Raw genomic sequence first — 7,599 nt, 5'->3', positions numbered from 1 at the left:
AACAGTGGTCGGGAAGTCAACAGAGGAGGCAGGCAGGTCCTTTTACGGGACGTTGTTATCACTGTAGAGAGATTGGGCATCCGGCCAAGATGTGTCCCAAAGCTAAGCAGGGACAGTATGGGCAGCCGAGACCTAATCAGCCGTTACCTCTACCGGCCCCACCGATGCCACGTGGGCAAGTTCAAAATGTTCCGGCACTTCCAGCACCACCATTTCCTCTGGGACAACCTCCATAGCAGTTGCATCATGGCAGAGTTTATAACTTCATGCCACATAATGCGCAGGCTCCTCAGGCTATTGAGGGTATGTTTTCTATACATGGTAGAACTGCTCGTATACTGTTTGACACTGGTGCATCACATTCTTTTGTGTCTAGATCTTTTGTTATCTTATCTGGTATGATGACTCAGTTATGTGACCAGCCTCTTAATATTTATACACCATTGGGAGTTGGCGCAATTTTACGAGAGTGTAGCGGTGATATCCTTATAGATATGGGCCGGCTTCGATTTCTTGCAAATTTGTTAGTGTTAGATATGCATTCGTATGATGTTATACTTGGGATGGACTGGTTATCTCAGTACCATGCTCAGGTTAACTGTTACGAAAAGTCTATTGTATTTGCTATACCAGGACAAGAGATGTATCTTCTTGTTGTACCACAACCTGATAGAGGGCCTAGCACTTATTTATTCGTTCTTGAAGAAGACTCACAGGAAGCGACTGCGGTATCTCTTGACAGCATCCCGGTAGTATAGGAATTCCAGGATGTATTCCAGGAAATTCCAGGCTTGCCACCGAGTTGAGAGATAGACTTCGTTATTGCTTTAGCTCCAGGCACTACGCCTATTGCTAAGGCGCCGTACCGAATGGCACCAGTGGAGATGCGAGAGTTGAAAGATCAAATTCAGCAGTTGCTCAGCCAGGGATTTATTCGCAGGAGTACTTCACCATGGGGAGCACCAGTACTGTTTGTAAAGAAGAAGGATGGATCTCTTCGTCTTTGTATTGATTACAGAGAACTGAACAAGGTCACTGTTCGCAACAAGTACCCGTTGCCCAGAATTGATGACCTATTTGATCAGTTGAAGGGAGCTACTTACTTCTCAAAGATCGATTTGAGGTCTGGTTATCATCAGCTACGAGTCAGAGAACAAGATGTTCCAAAGACAGCATTTCTCACAAGGTACGGATCTTATGAGTTTCGTGTTATGCCCTTCGGTTTAACGAACGCTCCAGCTGTCTTTATGGACTTGATGAATAGAGTATTCAGAGAATACTTAGATCAGTTTGTCATTGTTTTCATTGATGATATTCTGGTTTACTCTAAGTCGGAGAAGGACCATGCCAGACATTTACGCACAGTATTGCAGACACTTCGAGAACATCAGTTGTTTGCGAAGTTTGAGAAGTGTGAATTTTGGCAGAAAGAGGTCAAATTTCTAGGTCATGTAGTGTCAGAAGAAGGGTTAGCAGTAGATCCAGCCAAGGTTGCGGCCGTTATGGAGTGGGGACAGCCTACCTCACCTATAGAGATTCACAGTTTTCTGGGATTGGCGGGGTATTATCGCAGGTTCATCCAGGGATTTTCCAAAATTTCGGGTCCACTTACTCATCTGACTAAGAAGAATGTACCATTTGTATGGGATGATTCTTGTCAGACTGCTTTTGCTGAGTTGAAAAGTAAGTTAACTTCTGCACCTGTCTTAGCCACACCTCAGAGTGGAATCGAGTATTTAGTATTTACCGACGCTTCTCTGAAGGGTTTGGGTTGTGTGTTGATGCAAGAAGAGCGACCAGTTTCTTATGGGTCTAGGAAGCTTAAGCCTCGTGAGCTTAATTACCCGACTCACGATCTAGAGCTCGCAGCAGTGGTTTTTGCCTTGCGTATTTGGAGACATTATCTTTTGGGGGAGACTTTTCGATTGTTTAGCGATCATAAAAGTCTATAGTATTTGTTCACACAGAGGGAACTGAATATGAGACAGCGCAGATGGTTGGAGTTCGTGAAAGACTATCATTTCTCTATTCAGTATCATCCAGGGAAAGCGAATGTTGTAGCAGACGCACTCAGCCGCCGACCCTATGTCAGCCTTTCAGCTTTGTTTGCAACAGAGTGGGATGCTTTGAAGACTGTTGATGAGTTAATAGACGCTTTTATGGCATGTGTGGTAGTAACTTCTTCTATCATTCATCAGGTCATTCAAGCGCAACTCTCAGATCAACAGTGTATTGATCGGGTTTCGAAGTTAGCCTCCGGAGATGTTCCTTTTTATTCTATAGGGACTGATGGAGGATTGAGGTACAAGGGACGTTTAATTGTGCCTTCAGCTGACAATTTGAGAAATGTGGTGATGAGAGAGACACACACTTCTAGTTCTCTGTACATCCAGGGGGAGACAAGATGTATCAGGACATGAAACGCCAGTTTTGGTGGGCCGGCATGAAAAGAGATATAGCTATCTTTGTCTCTAAATGTATCACCTGTCAGATGATTAAGATTGATCATCAGAGACCGCCAGGATCGTTACAGCCACTTCCCATACCAGAGTGGAAATGGGAGAGTATTTCCATGGACTTCATAGAGGGATTACCTACTTCACAGCATAATCACAACTCTATTTGGGTCATTGTTGATAGATTGACCAAGTCCGCTCACTTTCTGCCTGTTCGGTCAAACTTTACGTCAGAACAGTATGCTAAGCTGTATATTGCAGAAATGGTGAAACTTCATGGCGTACCATTGTCCATCGTATCAGATAGAGATCCGAAGTTTGTATCAGGATTTTGGAGGAGCTTTCAGCAGGCTTTGGGTACAGAACTATATCTTAGCACTGCTTATCATCCTCAAACAGATGGACAGACTGAGCGAGTTAATCAGATTTTAGAAGACATGTTGCGGGCATGTGTTCTTGATTTTAAGGGCAATTGGGAGGAATATTTGCCGCTTTCAGAGTTTGCTTATAACAATAGTTATCAGAAAACTATTGGTATGGCACCATTTGAGGCTTTGTACGGTAGACCGTGTAGGTCTCCTGTCTGTTGGCTTGGAGTTGGTGAGAACAGCTTTTTGGGTCTTGAATTTATTAAGGACACGTCAGAAAAGATCGCTATCATTAGGGATCGGATGTGTACAGCCCAAAGCAGACAGAAAAGTTATGCTGACCGTCGAACTCGTGCTTTGGAGTTTAAGGTTGGTGATCAGGTTTTGCTTAAGGTTTCTCCTATGAAGGGAGTAATGTGGTTTGGGTCAAAGGGTAAGTTATCGCCTCGGTTTGTGGGTCCTTTTATGATTACAGATCGGATTGGGGCAGTAGCTTATCATCTGGCTCTACCAGATAATCTTCATAGGGTACATAATGTTTTTCATGTATCTATGCTGCGAAAATTTCTACGGGAAGAAGATCGATATCAACACATTGATGTGGGTGAAATTGAGTTGCAACCCGATGCAACCTATTTGGAACAACCTTACTGTATTCTCGATCGTAGGAATCAGATACTGCGCACGAAGACTATTCCATTAGTACGTGTACAGTGGAGTCATCATAGTGCTACAGAGTCTACTTGGGAACGGGAAGATATTATCCGTGCCAAGTATCCAGAGCTTTTTAATACAGGTATGTAGTGAATTTCGGGGACGAAATTCCGTTATTAGGGGGGGAGAATGTAATACCCCGTATTTTATTAAAGAGTTTAGTTTATTTAAAAATTCAATTATGTGAGGATTTCTTTACTTATTATTGTGCATGCTACATTATTATATTAAGTTCATTTAAATGTGCATGTAAATTAATTGTGTATGTTAAAATAGTAAATTTATTTATTTAATTATGCATGTATTATTATTAATAATTTTATTTGTTGGTTATGCTTATATTAATCATTATTAGTTAATTAAAGTATTATATTTGTGTTATAAAGTATTATAATGATATAATATATTCTTATGTAATAATAATGATAATAATAATAATAATAATAGTTTAATAATAATAATAATAATAATATAATAATAATAATAATTATAAAAGTTTTATTAATAATAATATTAGTAATAATAACATTAGTATTAAATCAATGTAATGATGAAAAATTAAATCTTAGGATAGGATTTACCTTAGGACATCTTGCTTGACTTGGCTTGCTAGCCTTAAAGCCTTATGGTTGGGAATGTGGTTAATTAAATGCAAAAATAGATATTTGTAATATTTATATTATATAATTTGTATATAAATTAGCTAGCCTACCTTAGAAGGAAAGAAAGGGAGTTAGAAACAAATTATAAATTCTAGTGAGCCATTGTAAAAGTGTAGAAAGGAAGAGAGAGAAAGAAAGGAGCTTGGACCGGTGTAGGGAATTTACCCGACTACGCGCAACCGGCGGATTTATTTTAAATCCAAAAAGGCAAGTTATTATCTATTTTTCCCCTTTGAATCCATAAATTAATTGTTTAAATTATTTAGATTATGATGGAGCATTGAGAGCATGCTTAAATTTTATTAAATGATTTTTTTAGTTTATTAAATTAATGAATTTTTAATTATTTAGGATGGTATATAATTAGTTATTATCCTATGATGTTCAAAATAGCTAAAAATATTTCCTTAAGGCATTAGGGATTTTTTTTAGAATTTTTAGGAATTTTCCGGGCATTTTCTGTAATTTCCGGCGACCTTCCGGCGAGTTTTCCGGTCGCCGGCAATGGGGGAGACGACCGGAGTGATCCGGTGTGATGCGGCGCACCATAGGAGGGTATGCGTGCTCATCTGGGCCATTAACAGGAGCGATTGATTCGGTGCACCGCGGTCCATGTTACCGCGGTACACCCGGATCTGTGGGCGTTGGATGGAGGGAAGATAGGGTGAGATGATCCGGTGTGACGCGAGTACGGAGTCCAGATGCAGCCAACCAACCAGGAAGTGACACGTCTGCAGGAAGCCATCAACGCGTGCGTGGGAGCGCGTGCGCGCGCGTGGAACTCTCCAGACGCGTGTGGGAGCGCGTGCGCGCGCGTGGCTGATGCCAGACGCGCGTGGAGGCGCGTGGGAGAGTAGGGAAGGTTGGGCTGCGCGTGGGGAGGCTCTGGGAGGCGCGTGAGGGCGCGTGTGGGGTCTCTACAGCTGCTAGAAATTACAAAAATACCCCTAGGGCCTGTTTTGTAAATTCCAGAACCTTAAACGTGGATTTTTAGGTACTGTGTTGGTATTTACGGGTTTAACGGGCCACGAAATTATTATTTTAATACCCGTTGCTTATTCTTATGGCCGATTAATATTTCTAAACCTTAAATGACACATTTACTGTACGGATATGAAGGTGATTCATTTATCAACATTATTATAGATGCTGTTATTGTTTTATTAAATGGTATTCAGTAGTACTGTTAATAATGTCACGGTTATCGTCATATATATTAGCCATTAGATATTATGGGATGTTTATACTGTTAAATGATATATAAACCATGATTATTATGCTGTGTGCATTTCAGGAAATAAATGGACTGTTTAATTATGTCGCATTTATATTATATGGATGTGTTGCCATATAGAACCATATGAGCTGGCTAATAAGTTTAGACTCATTTATACCTTATGCATTCGTTGCTATAGACAGATGTGTGGCTGTCGGGGTATGTGGTTTAATATTATTAGCATGTGTTGCCTAATTGACATACTCGGTATATTTATTAATATTGTTGGCATGTGTTGCCTAATTGATATGCTCAGTATATTCATCAGTACTTTGAGAGGTGTTATCACTGTGTAGTTCGTTATAGTCTGTGTTGTCAGTACCGTGCACCATGTATAATAGCTGATTTCCCGGGTAGGGAAAGGCGACACTTAACCACCTAGTGTGAGTCTAAGTGATCACCGTCTATTCTAGTTGAGGTCATGTTATACCTGGGATAGTTCCCTTAGGATGTATACAGATATAGTACTCAACCGATTTATAATGATTAATTTATTTGATTCTCTGATTTGGGTCATAGTAGAGAGGACTTGCTCGTGGGGTTGACCCACCATTGTTGTTATTTCAGGATACGGTCAGTACCCGTTCCAAGGTTGAGGTTAGCAGTGTGGGACCACCATCCGAACTCATCTACTCTTACGATCCAGTTCAGGGTAGAAGTTTTATGTATTACTTCAGTTTCAGTTTTTATTTACTTTTGACGTTGAACTCTCAGGGTTATATTTAGGGATCCTTGACATAGGATTTCCAAGTTGTAATGAAGTACTGTATTAAATAAAGGATGGATGGATGTTGTATTATTTAGTGTTCCTTTCTTGTCTAAATTCTTTTATTATCATCATTTTGTATTCCATGCTTGTATATTGCCAATTGTTTTTGATATCCCTCGTTTTTCGTGTATAAGCTTGATCAACTTATGCGTGGAAAATGTGGGGGTGTTACATATAAAATCAACAATTAATCATGATTTTCATACAAATCAACTTATACACATAGTCATGAACTTCATACATAACAATTAAATCATTTTAGAAACAATTAACTCAAATTAAACATGTTTGACAACGAATATTGTAGAAAAATTCACAAAGGTGCAAAAAATTGGGAATTAGAAACCCCTACCTTAATTTTATAGAAAATCCCTCAAAATAGGTCCTAAATTCAAAATCCTTAGGATGCACCAAGCAAGGAATTGCTTGTACTCACACGTAGATCTCAACAAGCTCTTCGATTTGCCGCAAACGACATCCAAAAATTCTAACAATTGAGGAAGCAATCAAAGATTAAAGTTTGAGGGGAAAAGAAAAAGAAAAAGGAGAAAGAAAATGAGGGATAGAGAGAGCTTACGGAGAGAGATAAAATGAAGCTCAAATGTGGCCCTTTGGCCACTAATTCAATTAGTGGAAAGTGATAAGCGCCGAATATTGCATATTCAAGCGCCCTTATTTGCATTAGTTAAGTCCATTAGTTGGTTTTATTGTATATGTTATCTTCATTTGAATGTTTTTGTTTATTTTCAGGTTTGTTTCCCAAAAAGGAATAAGAATGATATTTTGGTGAGTTCTTGAAGATCAAAGCATGCCAGGCCAGGGATCAACAATTGGCAAAGCTAATTTGTGCCATTAAACTCATGGCATTCTTTGCAATGTGCTAAGAAGGAAGATAGCATCATTGGGCCAAGCCAAAGTCATTTCAAGAAGGAGATGTGAGCCTAGGACCATTGCGGGCGCCCACTAGCCTCATGCACAAATCCTGCAGGCGCCCGCCATTTTGTGACCATTGTATTTAATTCCAAAGAAAGAAAGAAATACATTCCAGTAGCCTCGAAATTTGGCGGGGCTTCGCCATACACTGCGGGCACCCGCCAGTTGCCAGCAGTTGCCCCAAGGATGCCCTTTGCCAGCATATAGAGCAAGCCTTCAAACCCCGCAGGCGCCCGCCAAGTTGCAGACAGCAGGTCGTGGGCTGCATTGTTTCACCCAATGTTGTCCCCTTGACTGAATAGATGGCTCTGCACTCTTCTAGGGATTTCTAGCCACGAGATTAATTGAGTTTGGTAGGATTTTTGGCATATATTTGTGGCTTGAATCATTATAAAGGGATATCCAACAGCGTAAGGATTTC

General features: G+C 40.2%; 1 long non-coding RNA gene across 1 annotated transcript; it reads left to right on the top strand.

Annotated features, from left to right (window-relative positions):
• Window positions 1-236: 236 nt before the first annotated feature.
• LOC132268719 (uncharacterized) lies at window positions 237-6,316 on the top strand. Its single transcript, XR_009469352.1, has 2 exons — window positions 237-303; window positions 6,044-6,316. It is a non-coding gene; the product is annotated as an uncharacterized LOC132268719 (long non-coding RNA).
• Window positions 6,317-7,599: the final 1,283 nt, after the last annotated feature.

Source organism: Cornus florida, unplaced genomic scaffold, assembly GCF_030987335.1.
Source record: "Cornus florida cultivar Cherokee Brave unplaced genomic scaffold, ASM3098733v1 CherokeeBrave_3.0.0_Hap2_Chr08, whole genome shotgun sequence".
NCBI classification, from domain to species: domain Eukaryota; kingdom Viridiplantae; phylum Streptophyta; class Magnoliopsida; order Cornales; family Cornaceae; genus Cornus; species Cornus florida.
The sequence above is the reverse complement of the archived record's forward strand: the minus strand, read 5'-3'. Positions and strand labels throughout refer to the sequence as shown.